The 15,010-nt window shown below is 44.2% G+C and overlaps 1 protein-coding gene across 2 annotated transcripts in view; it reads right to left on the bottom strand.

Moving 5' to 3' along the window:
* Nucleotides 1-12,128, bottom strand: part of Slc38a4 (solute carrier family 38 member 4) — a 74,710-nt gene extending 62,582 nt beyond the window's left edge. For both annotated transcript variants that reach the window (XM_048365794.1, XM_048365803.1), the window contains exon 1: nt 12,026-12,128. The gene's annotated coding sequence lies outside the window, so the exon portion shown is untranslated. The remainder of the gene's footprint in view (nt 1-12,025) is intronic.
* Nucleotides 12,129-15,010: the final 2,882 nt, after the last annotated feature.

Below are 15,010 nucleotides of genomic sequence, written 5' to 3'. Positions count from 1 at the left end.
GAGAGAAACTCCATGTTATGGAAATGACTGTTATATCACTGTTGTAATCAATTTCAACATGCCATGTGAAACTGTAGCTTCTTTTGTTGATGATCCTCTTGTATCCCCTCCCTGTGGTTGTCCCCGCGCTATCACTGTATCTCATCTGAGTACCCTGGATACTGTATATACTGGTATTAGAACTAGGGAAGTGAAAGGGAAAATCAAAATTGAGAGATAAAGGATAAAAAGACAAATGACTCCAAAAGCAATACTTGCAAAACCATTTGGTGTAAACCAACTGAACAACTCATGAGGGGAGAGGGAAAGGGGGAGGAAGGAGGACGGAAGGAGGGAGGAGGTAACAAATAGTATAGCCAGGATTACAGATGTCAGTCACCAGTACCTGGCTTGGATGTTTAATAATATTAAGGAAATGTTGACATTGTTTTGTTCAAGGTGTGACCGTATTTTAGTTATTATTTTCTTTTTGAGATGTGTACTGAATCATGCAAGGAGCAAAATCTTGGATGACTTGCATTTGCTTAGATATTGACTGGCCTTGATGGAGGTAGAGTAGCCACAGAGAAGGAAAGCTATGGTTGTAGATGAAGTACAGCAGACAAGTGTTGATTATTGTTGGAACTGAGTGACAATGGAAGTTGACTATACTGCACATTCTCCTTGGGACTGTGTTCCAAAACAAGGAACCACATATGTGTTTCCTGCTATTCATGACAAAATTTGGAAGGCAGAAAGAAGATATTAGAAACTTCCTTCAACCAAACAGAAATTTCTACCCACTAGGACTCTGCAGTTTTGTGGTTACAGCTGAAGCTTACCATGGTGACATGGCGATACTCTGAAACACTGACGGACCTATAGACTGAAAGAAAATTTCATTTTAAAGTACACCTTACTGAAAAGTGTCAATAGCTTTAAATAGGTATAACCAATTTTTTTTAATTCTATTTTCTCTCTTTAAAGAAAATGATTTATACAAGGAACAACCGATGCTTGCAATGTGAGGAGCCACAAACATATTAGCATTTCTTCATTTCTTATCATGCCTTCCTGATGACTGGCACCATCAGTCACATAAGTAAACAGCCTAGAGAAAATAGAGCTCACTGGGACCTTTGTTCTGTCCCCCAACTTAGAACAAATAAAATGTCCACTCCCTCAAGATTACAGAACTAACCAAACCAGGGAAGGTTTGTCTTCTGCATGGCGGGGGGGGAGGGGGGGAGGCTTTACACAGCAAGCACAGGACCTTCCTGGTTTTAAGAAGGCCCTTCTTAAGATCTTTACTAGTCCTTAATTCTGTTGAAATATTTTTCCTTCTTCTTGAAAATTAAGTTCCAAAATAGACTTTATTGTATCTTTCAGCACTAAAGTTTCTTCTGTCTTCCTTACAGGCAAAATTTAAAGTAGTTGGTTTCACTGTGTCATCTAACTTTTCTATACAGTATATCAAATAATTTTTACAAGTTTTCATTCTAACTCTTAAGTCACGCAATTAATAATTTGCCTGTTTATTTGTGACCTAATTGTGATTCTTTTACTAATAAATGCTAACAGGTCTGATCATATAAAATAATATTTATCAAAATGAACTCCAGGAAATGGAAACAAGAGATTTTTTCCTTTGTTGCTATTGTTTTCTTTGTGTCTTCTTTGTTAATTTATCTGTCTTTAGATGGGTAAGGGGGGGAGCACAGAATGGCAGCAGTGGTACTCACAAGATACTCTATGTTGAAAATGAACTACACAACTTGTAGATGGGAATGAGAGGGAAAAACTGGGAGAGAGCAAGGGAAGTGGTGACATTGTCCAAAAAGAAATGTACTCATTACCTGACTTATATAACTGTAACTGCTTTGTACACTGCCTTTATAATAACAATAAAAAAAATTAAAGCTGATGGGAAAGGATCCTGTATTAAGCTGATGACTAGGCTTACATTTAATTTCCCTGTATAAGATACAGTACCAGTGTACTAAAAGATATGTAATATTTTCTTGATGAATCTATCCCTTAAAATGAATACCTTTAAGGATGTCATTATTATGAGACAAACTATGTAAATGTTGATAATATGCTGTTGTTTATACATTTAATGTTTCAAGAGATTCACTTAATTGCCTTTTGGCCCATATATGGTCTGTAGTTTATTTGCAAATGACACTAAAATAGGTTAGGTAGAGAAATATCAGTGGGTGTTAGTGGCTCCTCCCCTGGGTGATGAGTCTTAGGTCTATGCTTTGACAGCTGTATCATGAGACTTCAAGTCTATTTGCAAATTGTGTGGAGCTAAAAATCAGGAACAAATCCATTTTCTTACATTAAAAAAAGATTATAGGACTAAGTTAATTTTATTTCTACAAGATGAGGGATCTCATGATAAACACACACACATGCACACGCATGACTATCCACATTGACACATGCATACATTCACACTCATATACCTACACGTGTATGTACATTCATGAATGCACATAATCACACATATACATTCACACAAATGAGTGAACACACAACATTCACATATATTCACGCTCACAGATACACTCATGTACACACACACTCACGTACACACGCATACACACAGCACCTATAGCCCAGGAGCAAAGCAACACACAATATCTAATATTTACTCAAAACAAATCATAAAAACAGTATGATGGAGGAAGTTGGAGAGTTGAGGGAGAACGATGCAAGAGGTGACATTGATCAAGATGCAGTGTCCTTACAAATTAACATGTAAAATTGAGAACTTTTTGTACAACTATTTAAGGGTAATAAAAATAAATGAAAGAAAGATGCAACATTCCTATACCAATTGAAATGAAACCAGAAAAATAATGATAAAAAGACAATAAAATATATATCAAAAAGTAAGGACGAATGGGTCTATTCCATGGGTCTATTTTGAAAGACTCATCAAAGCAGATTTGCCTCTGAAAAGGTAAGTGATTTTCACAACAAAATGACCCCTAGTCAAACCAAACTGCTACTGGCTGCTATTTCCAGACATGCCCCTGTCCCTCAGCTATTAGCTCAGAGACAGGAAATTTCCTGTTATAAAGAGGCTTTGTTTTTGTGGAGTTTCAAGAAACTTGAATTGTTTTAACTAAAGGTTAAAAAATTAATAGAACTGATAGACTAGGAGTAGAAATTTTCACACCTTATTGTCTAGACACAGACATTCTTTTGCCCTGTTCCTTTTATCCTTGCCATTCCTCACAATCTCTGGGTTTTTGTTTTTACAGTCCTGAAGTTTGAACCAGAGTCTTATGCTTGCTAGGCAGGTGCTCTACTTGAGCCATGCCTCCAGCTCCTCTGCTTATAATTTGTTTTGCATATAGGGATCTCATACAAACTTTGTCCTGACTGGTCTCAAACCACAATCTTTTTAATTCTCCCTCCGGAGTGCTACCATGCCTGCTTGACTTTGGTCTTAAATAAAGATACACCCTACATTCTTTTGTCCTATCACACACAAATTGAAAAGAAAACCTTATTCAATTTTTTTCTTCTTTTTATCTCATCAAGTGTCTTCAGCAACTTTTCAGTCCCTCAAGTTTACCAAATCACCATCCTCATAGCTTTGAAAATAAACAAACAAATAAATAAATAAAATGATCAATCAATTGATTGAGCAATCAAAGATATCACTAGAGTCAAGTATCTGGAATACTACTTGGCAACAAAAAGGACAGAACTATGGATTTACACAATAAAATGAAGGATTGTGTGATCACTCTGAGAGTGACAACTCACTCTCAAAAAATCATATAGTGTTATTCCATTAGTAATATTTGTGTGTGTGTGTGTACATGCACACACACACACACACACACACACACGTACCAGAATTGTGGCTTAAACTCAGGGCCTGCACCCTGTTCTTTAGCCTTTTTGTTCAAGGTTGGCACTTTACCACTTCAACACAGCTCTACTTCCAACTTTTTGTTGGTTAAATGAGATAACCATCTCACAGATTTATCTGCCTGGGACTGGCTCTAAACTGTGATCCTCAGGTCTCAGCCTCCTGAATAGCTAGGATAACAGATGTGAACCACCAGTGCCTAGCTTTTGGGTAACATTCTCAAAATGACCAGAGTATAGAGATAGAAAGTATCTGGTTGCCAGGGGTAGGGAGACAGGGAGTGTGTGGTAATAAAGGTGTTGCATAACAGAGACCTTTGTGGTGAAGAAAGGTCTGCATCCTGTTTGGCCGTCGTTGCACAAATGTATGCATGCCATAAAATGATACCAAAACTACATACACATCTTGTACTAGTGTCAATTTTCTTTGTTTTGAAGTTGTACTGACAGCATATCAGATGCAATAACTCAGGGAAACTGAAGTCTACAGGTGTGACTCAGTGGTAGAGCTTTTACCTAATATGCACCAATCCCAGCACCAAAAACAGGAAGGAAGGAAGGGAGGGAGGGAGACAGGGAAATAGAGTAAAGTGAATGGAAGGTATATAAGTCCTCCCTGCCTACCTGAGCAATTTTCGAAAAATCTGTTATGGTGTCAAAGTAAAGAAATGTCAATGTTTGTAAGCCCATCAATCATATGGACTACTCTGTACAGAAAGAATAATGAAATATAGTAGAGCAATGCAGGGTGATGGCAGATCACACCTATAATCCTAGCTGCTCAGAAGGCTGAGGCCAACATAGGCAGAAACGTCTTTGGGACTCCATCTCCAATTAACCAGCAAAAACCTGGGCAGGATGCATGGTTTAAGTCATATAGCACCAGCCATGAGCAAGCAAGCTGAGGAAAGCCTTGAGTTGGAGCAAAATGCATATGTGAGTGTGTGTATAATACATACTTCAAATACATCCTGATATATATGTCCTACTTTGTAAGTCCTGTACACCTCTCTCTCTCTCACACACACACACACACATAAACACACATGGACACGAGCCACACATAACAAAGAGGGGTCAAACATTTTTTTTAAATGCACTACCACTAAGCAATCGCTTTGAAGAACAGAGAAACACAAGTGTTCTCGCACATCCGAAAGTAACTCCATTTACCGAGTGCTTGCAACATTTGCTTGCTTTTCCAGCAGTCACAAAGTCAGCATGCAAATGCCAGCACTTTCACAACCCTTTCCCCACGGAAGATCGCCCCATTTCTAAGAACATTCTGCATATCTGCACGGATGCTCACCTCCCTCGCAGGTGGGGAGAGCGGCCCACGGAGCCCACCGAGCCCACCGAGCCCACAGCACAGGTAGCACCACCCAGCGCGCAGCCGCCTTTGTTTTATGCAGAGAAGCCTTTGCATCCTCTCCTCTTAAGGTCCCATCCGCTCTCTCCTTCATCTGTTCTTCCTTCCTCTTGCTTCTCACTTCCCTTCCAAAGCTCATCTCCCTCCTTCCTTGTCCCCTCACCGAGGCCCTGGAGAGCAACCGACGAACCTGCACAGGGGCAGCGTCCTAGGATCTTGCCCTACCGCGGTCCCCCCTGGACGCAGGCTCCAGGCTCATGCTTCTCGGTGCAGCACACGCCCCACCCCGCCTGCAGCGCAGGACGCGCGTGACCCACAGATCGCCTCGCCTGTGCCCGGTGCCGGCACCGCAGACACAACCCAGGCCTCACCAGCTGGTGGCCAAGGCTGACACTTTTTTATTCTTTTCTTCTTTAACATTTTTATAGTACCGGGAGTGTACCTGGTACTATAAAATTATGCCAAAGCAAAGAGCAAAGTCCTCGTGGTGAGGAACACGAAGTGAAAAAGGAGCAAATGACGCACAGTGAGGGTGTCAGGACAAACACAGAAGAAAGAGAATGGGGAGTGGTGGTCAATAAGACTCTGAATGGACCAAAAACAATGGGCAGGTGAGCCGGAGCTCACTGTCATCCTAGCCACTAGCCACTCAGGAGGCTGAGATCTGAGGATCACAGTTCAAGGCCAGCCCTGGCAGGAAAGCCCATGAGATTCTTTTCTCCAATGAACCATCAAAAAGTCAGAAGTGGAGCTGTGGCTCAAGTGGTAAAGTGTCCTTGAGGAAAAAAAAAAAAAAAAAGGATCAGGGGCAGGGCCCAGGCCCTAGATGCAAGTTGTAGTATCAGCACTAGAAAATAATAATAATAGTAATCATAATAATAATCATAATAATAATAATATTGACTGTCAACAACACACAAGTCTTGAGCAGATAAGTGAAAAGTGTTTATTTGAAGAACAAATATTATTCCAAAAAGGAAGAAGAAGCTAGTTTTCCTTCCTTCATTCAACCAACATGGACAGTGTCTTTATGGCAGACATAGGGTGAGATATGGGTGGCAGCATGAGGAGAGAGAAATGAAAGAAAACACCGGAACTAGAGATGATGCCTGTTTTAATGGTAGATACACACTACACAGATTGGGAGGGAATAGACAACAGGAAACAAGGGAAGGTTTCATTTCTGCACTGTGGGAATGACATTAGCTTCTGTCCGGACTGACCTGAATGAGAATTGCTTAATCTTCTTCCATTTCCCCTCAGAGTTCCATCATTTCATCTATGACAGGAAAATGTGTTAGAGGGAAATAATGTCATTAAAAAAAACCCCACACATTTAAGTGGCTCACATCTGTAATCCTAGCTATTCAGGAGGCTGAGATCTAAGGATCATGGCTCAAAGCCAGCTAGGAGGGCAGGCAAGTGAGACATTTTGATCTGTGAGACTCTTAATGTCCAAGTCACCACCCCAAAAGCCATAAGTGGATCTGTGGCTCAAGTGGGAGAATGCTAACCTTGAGCAGAAAAAAAAAAGCTCAAGGGCAGTGCCCAGGCCCTGAGTTCAAGTCCTAGAACCAGCACAAAAAAATTTTTTTTAATAAAACACGAGTCAGGAGAGATGGTACATACCTATAACACTGACTCTCAAATGCTGAAGCCAACACAGTACACATACACACACACACACACACACACACACACATTAATGTGAACATGGATATGGTTAGCATTTCAAATAATGCTTTGGATGAAGAAGTAATCATAATAGCTACAACATATTAAATGCTTTCTATGCATCAATCAAGGAAGGGGCAGACAGTAAACCAATTAGTAAATGGGCAAAGGAGCTAAAGAGAGACTTCACAAGAGAAGAGATAAAAATGGCAAAGAAACATATGAGGAAATGTTCAACATTCCTAGCAGTAAAGGAAATGCAAATAAAAACAACCCTGAGATACCACCTCACTCCAGTGAGAATAGCCTATACTCTGAACTCAGGCAACAACAAATGCTGGAGGGGGTGCAGGGAAAGAGGAACCCTTCTCCATTGTTGGCGGGAGTGCAAATTAGTACAACCATTTTGGAAAACAGTATGGAGGTTTCTCAAAAAGCTAAACATAGACCTACCCTATGACCCAGCCATACCACTCCTAGGCATCTATCCTGAACAACAGGTCCCAAGATATCAAAAAGACATTTGCACTTCCATGTTTATCGCGGCACAATTCACAATAGCCAAAATATGGAAACAACTCAGATGCCCCTCCACAGATGAATGGATCCAAAAGATATGGTACCTATACACAATGGAATACTACATAACGATTAGGAATGGTGAAATATTGGTATTCGCAGGGAAATGGTCAGAACTTGAACAAATAATGTTGAGCGAGACAAGCCTAGAACACAGAAAACAAAGGGGCATGATCTCCCTGATATATGACTGTTAAGGAGGGGGGAGGGGGAGACAGTAGAGACCAGGTCTGTGAAACCAAAAACTTCTTGTCAAATGGTATATCCCACAGGTTTGGGTCAGCGACCCTACATTATATAACTAAAACCAAACAACTACTCAACATATAAAGGTCAAAAATAGACCTCTCAGTGGATCACAATAGCTCAAAAGCTATGTATGTACGTTCATATAAGACTATTGTTGACATATTGTCTACTGTCGACATTACATTTAAAGCCCTAGGCGAATTTTCTTTGGTGTAGGCCACGTGGATACTGTATATGTTCTTGGTACACTGTGTATTGTATATATGTCTACCTGACCTAGGGAAAGGAAAGAAAAACAGGGTGTAAGATATCACAAGAAATGTACACACTGCCCTACTATGTAACTGCACCCCTTGTGCACAACACCTTGTCAAAATTTTTTGTTTAATTAATAAATAAATAATAAATAAATTTTAAAAAAGGAAGGGGCAGAGCAAGGGGACTTCTGAAGAGAGAATGTGCAAGGATTTCCATGGGCACATCTCCCTCCCCAGCCCCGCCTCTAACCCCTATGAGCCTGCCTAGTGTTCTCCTCCCCTGAGTAGCAATTGCTTCAATTCCTAAACTAGCCCCTTTCTACCTTCTCTTCTCATCTGAGCTGCTCTGTCCATTGCAAGCCCTCTCCTGGCTACTCCCAGTTCTTTGCCTGGCTTTTGCTTCTCCTTCAAACCTAGCTCAAATACCACCAAGACTTAAAATAGTCTCTGACCTCTTTCTAAAGCCAGTGTTCACATCTGACTCTTCCCTGCCCCACCCCCACCCCCGTTTTTTTTGCTGCAGAATACAGCTGTTTATTCCATTCCTCTCCTGGACCAATCTATTTTTCAGCCAGTGTTTCCTGAGCACCTCGAGTTTATCTCACCCTGGTTCTTGGTGTTAGAGTCAGGATGAGAGAAAGTCTTTAAGAGAGTCTCTGGATGATAATGGCAATGGCTACTTGTGGATGGAGTGAGTGGTATCAGGTTCTTGTGTAGAGTGGGAAGAAGACCAAGAAGGTCAGCTGTCACAGGAAGGTGATTCTGTTTTTCCATTTTCCCCATGGCTCACTTCTTCTGTGTCACATAACTCATCTCCATCCCTTGCTGACTTCCATTCAGTTCTGTTCTCTCCCTTCACAGCTGTCTAGGGTCTGGGGGGTGGTTCTGGGACTTAAACTCGATGCCTGAGTGCTGTCCCTTAGCTTTCTCTCTTAAGGCTGATGCCATACCACTGAACCACACTTCAATTTCTCTCAGTTTTTTTTAATGGTTCACTGGAGATAAGTGTCTCCAGCCTGGGCTGGCTTTGAACATCAGTCCTTCTGTCTCCACCTCCTGAGTAGCTAGGATTACAGGTGTGAGCCACAGGTGCCTGGCTTCAACTTTTCTCCCCAATATATAGCAATCTTTGCTAACAGGCACTGGTGGCTCGCACATCCTAGCTACTCAGGAAGCTGAGATCTGAGGATCATGGTTCAAAACCAGCCAGGGCAGGAAAGTCTATGAGACTCTTATCTCCAATGAACTGCCAAAAACCTGATGTGGAACTGTGGTTCAAATGGTACCGTGCCAGCCATGAGCAGAAAAAACTAAAGGACAGCAAACAAGCCCTAAGATCAAGTTCCAGTATTGGCACAAAAGAGAAAGAAGAGAGAAGGAGGAGGGAGGAGAAAGGGATAGGGAGAGGGTGAGGGAGAAAGAGGAGGAGGGAAGGAGGGCAAGGAGGGGGAGGAGAAGAGGGGGAAGAGGAAGAGGAGGAAGGAGGAAAGGATAGAAAGAAGTTGCCTGCCTATGCTGTATGTATCATGCCCACAATTCTACCCAAGATAAAGTACAAAATGAGAGAGAATTGACTGTTCACATTGAAGAACAATTTGTGTTCAAACAGAATTTCTAGATATGTTATTTCCCTATGAGCCAGCATTTCCTGATATGTGAGATTGGCATAATAGTAGGACCTGTCTCAAAAGGTTGTTTATTAACATATGAAAGGAAGGCTTAGTAGCAATAAAGACTGTAACTGGTACCTAAGTGTGAGCCCTTACTATCACTAATCTAGAAGAGGCCAGCCCAGGCTCCCCTCCCATCTCTTTATCCCTTTAGACAGTCATCCGGTTTTGTGTTGCTTTGTGGTAGATTAGCCTAATCCATGTTTCTCATCTGTGCATACACATAGCACTTAGCAATTGCCTGTCTCAGTCTGTACCCACCTCCAGGACAGCAAGAATATCTGTACATTTACTGGTTAGAATTTGAGACTCTCTCTCTCTCTCTCTCTCTCTCTCTCTCTCTCTCTCTCTCACACACACACACTTGTGTTGCCTTAGAGAGTCTACAAACTTCTGTTAGAAACTTGTTTGCTGTGTAAATAAAAACAACAACATTGTTGGGCACTGGTGGCTTGCACCTACAATCCTTACTACTCAGGAGGCTGAGATCTAAGGATCACAGTTCCAAACGAACCACACAGGAAAGCCCATGAGATTTATCTCCAATTAATCACCAAAAACCTGGAAGTGGTGATGTGGCTCAAGTGGTAGAGTGCCAGCCTTGAGTGAAAAGCTAAGGGACAGTGCTTAGGCTCTGAGTTCAAGCCCCAGGACCAGCACACACCACCATGGGTTCATCTTCTCATGTACTCCCCAAGAAGAAATGTCCACAAGAAGCAGTTATAGCAAACCCTCACTAATGCCCCTAGCTTCTGGGCCCTGGCAAGTGTGATGAAGGTCTTTCTGTGCAGTGCCAACGTAAGCCCATCTAGTCCTGCCGGTTAGGTGCCAGCTGCCCCCTAAGCAAACAAGGATGACAGCAGGAAAGCAGCGAATCAGCAAATTGGGAAGCCTGCCCGCCCAAGGTAAAGCCCTGTCCACTCCCTTCTGCCTCCAGGGACACCAAGCTGCCCTTCCCCAGCGACAAGAGGGGGAAAGTGTCCCACAGGTGTGGGGGATCCCCACCCCTTCCCAAGCCAAGCAGACATCCAGCACCAGCGGCCCCACTCCGCGAGTGGCAGCTGGGGATCGCCTGGCCCTAGCTTGGTGTCTCTAGTCCCCAGCAGATGTCCTGGCACGGGGGCCACCTCGAATCCCTACTCTGGGACCCTCCAAACTCAGTTCGACCTTCTTCCTCCAGCCTTCAGCCTCTCCCTGGGAGTTCCCAGAGCTGATCTCGGGATGCGCTCTCTCCAACCTCTCCACGGGGATATGAGAGGCTGGGGGAGATCCCCATCTGGCTCGTGTGTATCCAGAGCACAGCGCCCACCCATGCCATCCCTGGACCATGCCATCCTCTTTACCCCTTTGCCCCCAGAGCAATCAGCGCCCAGATCCCGTTCCAGCTCTCCAGAGCCTGCGCCCACCCTCCTCTCCCACCTCCCCTTCCTCCCTCCCTTCTCTCCCTTTCCCTCCACTTCTGCAGCCTCATCCCCTTTTCCAGGGAATCCTCCCAGTCTCCATCATCACCGTCCTCCGCTCCTCGTACCCCACTTTCGTCCCCTTCCCCTAGCCTTTCTCGCCAATCCTCCCTTTGCTAAACACCCGCCCCGAAGGCAATCCCCGGTCAATCCGAAAAAGACCTTTGCGCCACCTCCAGACCCACCCACGGGCCCCCAAGGCGAGACCCCCAAGGCAAGCCTAGCCCTTCGCCTGTGTGGGCTCTAAAGGGCACCCCCTTTTCCAAAGCTCTCCCAGGGGGAGAGCCCTTCCGCCGCCCACTGGAGGAATCTCACCACCCGCCTTCGGGGGGCTGCCCAGCTGTCTGTCAGAGGAAGAGGGGTCTATTTTAAACCTTGCACCGCAGGACGCGGGCAGGGGCCCAGCGACTCGGGTAACACCTTGGCTGCATTCTCTCAAGTTCCCTCGCCACCACGCGGGTGGGACCCTCCGCCGTGGGAGGATTCCCTGCAGGGCCGGGGAATCCCTGCCCCTCCCACCAGCCACAGTGGGGATCCCCTCGCCCCCGCGCACAAGCCACACGCGAGGACTGACCAGCACCACCTTCCCAGCCTGCTGTGCCGCCCGGCTTTATCTTCTTCAAGCCAACCCAACCTGCAATAACCCCCCAGCATTAACAAACATTGCCAAAAGAAGAATTCAGGACTGGTAACAAGTTAGACAAAGCCGCACAACCTCACTCCCCCCCCCCCCCGCCCAATAACCCAGCCCACCCCCACGGCTGGGAGACCGGCTGCACACGTGTGCGCACACGAGCCCATTCAGAGGAAGGGCCGGCCACAGTCCGCACACTGACAAGTCGCTAAAATCCAACAGAAACAACAATAATAACAAATAAGCTGGGGTTCACTCACCGCCTCTTTTTTCCCCCTCCCGCAAGCCCTGGCTTTAGATGGAGACGTGTCCGGAAAGGGGAGGATGGAGAGACCCTTGCCTCTTTTCTTTTCCCCTTGCTAAAAAGAGTGGAAATTTCCATGCTGAGCTAGGGGGCAGCGTCCCCCGCTGTCACGTTGGCCGCGGACCCTCCCTTCCAGCCCGGCCGCCAATCGCGGGCCGGCAACCTGAGCTGCACGCGGGGACTCGCTCCCAGGTGGGGCCCCGGGGGCGCGCCCGCACCCACCTCCCCGGGGACGGCGGCCCCGGTGCGTCCCGAGCGAGCGCCCCGCGCCCGGATCCCGTGGAAGGAACATCTTGGGGTGAAGTGGATTTCTCTTTCCCAATGGTTAAAGTTTGGGTCTGTCTGTCCTGGGCGCGGGAATACAGGTTGAATGTCTGTTTGAAGTCTTTTATAAAAGAGAACCATGAGATGGAGGACTTGGTAAACTTGAGTTTCAGAGATGGCAAGTTTGAACTTTACACGAAGGGGGAGGGGAGGGGGGCAGGGGTGAAGAAAGGTTACATATAAATAAAAAATGAATAAAAACTTTAAAAACCTGTCACTTAATACAAGACCAAGATCACAGGCTAGCGTACTAGCCTCTGCCCAAGAATCTTTTGTCATCATTTTGTTGTTGCTGTTCTGGGATTCTAATTTTAGCACAATACTCAGCTTATGTGATGAAGACTATAATAAACAACACTGAAACTTTATTTCTGCTTGCTAAATATTTAACTATTTCTAGAAAACCATTTTCTGACCTTAAGCAAAATTCTCATTTCAAAGAAAGCTGAAGTCATAAACTAAACATCCTCTGTCTTTTTCATTTTTAGTACTAAGACTTGAACTCAGGGCCTGGGCACTGTCCCTTAGCCTTTCGTTCAAGTCTAGCCCTCTATCACTTGAGCCACTGAACGTCTAGCTTTCTCCTGGTTAACTGGAGATGAGGCTGGTTTTGAGCAGTGATCTTCAGATCTCAGCCTCCTGTGTAGCTACGAATACAGGTTATGTGCCTCAGGTACCCAGCACCTGAGTCAGTTTCTATCTGAAAAAAATGGAAGACATTTCTTGGTGCACTGCTTTCATGTTATTTGGGGGTAGTACTACACACTCACCTATCAATGGAGGAAAATCAAATGTTTGTAATGGAGAAAAAGATTTCAGAGCAGCCGGAGTCTTCTCAGTGTATTGAGCCTAGAAATTGCTGTTGCTACTTGTTTTCTTGTGGCTGCTTGTGTGTGTGTGTGTGTGTGTGTGTGTGTGTGTGTGTGTGTGTGTGTGTGTGCTGGTACTGGGGCTCAAGCCCTGGCCCAGTGCCTTCAGAGCCTCATGACTCCTTCACTTAAGACTGGCCCTTTACCACTTGAGCCACACTTTAATTTCCAACTATTTGCTGGTTGATTGAAGATTAAAAAAAAAAATCTCTTTGATTTATCCGCCCAGGCTAGCTTTGAGCCTTCATCTCTGACCTCAGCCTCCTGAGTAGCTATGATTACAGGCCTGAGCAACTAGGGCCAAGCTTTGTGGCTGTTTTTTGTTTTAAGAGGAAAAACCCTAAAATATGTCTTTTAAAATGAAAGCTGACACCAGGCAATGGTAGCTCCTGCCTCTAATCCTAGCTACTCAAGAGGCTGCGATCTGAGGATCATAGTTGGAAGCCAGCCTGGTCAGGAAACCTGTGAGACTCTCATCTCCAATTAACCACCAAAAAGCTGAAAGTGGAGTTCTGACTCAAGTGGAAGAGCACTTGGAGTGAAAAAGCAAAGGGACAGCACCCAGGCCTTGAGTTCAAGACTCAGGATAGGCACATACACACCTACACACACACATCCACACACACATACTTGTAAATGAAGCTCTGTCCTTTAATAAATTTGGAAAATAACCTGATAAAGTGACTGTATGCATCCTAAGATATTTTAATTACTCAGAAGCTTTGTGATTGAGTTGGGATGAAGCTGGCAATATTCTTCTGTGACCATACATTCTTTTTGGAAGAACACCTCTCAGTTCTAATGATTCTGAAACTAGTCATTAATATATCATAATCTAAATAAATGCCTTAGGACACACCATTATCATTCAGTCTATGACAGTGTTATAAAGTCCCTTGGTATATGAATTATCATGGTGAACTTTGATAGCAGTGATTTTAGTAAACTGTGTGTGTGTGTTTGTGTGTGTGTGTGTGTGTGTGTGTGTATGTGTGTGTGTCCTGGGTGGTGTCCCTTAGCTTCAAGTCTAGCATTCTCCCACGTTAGCCATAATTCTAGTTCTGGTGTTTTGGTAGTTAATTCAAGATAAGATTCTCACAGACTTTCCACCATTCTCAGATCGCAGCATCCTGAGTAGCTAGCATTACAGGCAAAATTTGCTAGTGCCTGACTCTTTAGCAGACTTTTGTACAAATACTATTTTTTGACAACAGAATTTATTTTTGGTGGTGGTGGTGGCCAGGTGGCTTGAACTCAGGGCCTGGGTGCTGTCCCAGAGCTCTTTTTGCTTAAGGCTAACACTCTACCACTTTGAACCACAGCTTCACTTCTGGTCTTCTGGTGGTCAGTTGGAGATAAGAGTCTCACAGACTTTCTTGCCCAGGCTTTTTTGAACCATGATCCTCAGATCTCAGCCTCTTAAGTAGCTAGGATTACAGGTGTGAGCCACCAGCACCTGACTGACAATAGAATTTTAACATGGATTATTTATCAATCAGTAATTATCATAATTAGTAAAGTGGCTTTAGGTTACAAAGCATCTTCACATATATTATGCCGATTTGTAATAAAACAAGCCTGATGAATAATTATTACTATTTTCTCCATTTCAAGGGAGAGGAAAATTAGGTGACCAGAAATTAAGTGGCTTACTCAAAACCATAAAGCCAAGAAATAATAAAAGTAGAGCCCAGGCCAGATTTGCGTGTGTGTGTGTGTGTGTGTGTGTGTGTGTCTGTGTGTGTGTG

Source organism: Perognathus longimembris, chromosome 1 (genome assembly GCF_023159225.1).
Source record: "Perognathus longimembris pacificus isolate PPM17 chromosome 1, ASM2315922v1, whole genome shotgun sequence".
Classification (NCBI taxonomy): Eukaryota; Metazoa; Chordata; class Mammalia; order Rodentia; family Heteromyidae; genus Perognathus; species Perognathus longimembris.
The sequence above is the reverse complement of the archived record's forward strand: the minus strand, read 5'-3'. Positions and strand labels throughout refer to the sequence as shown.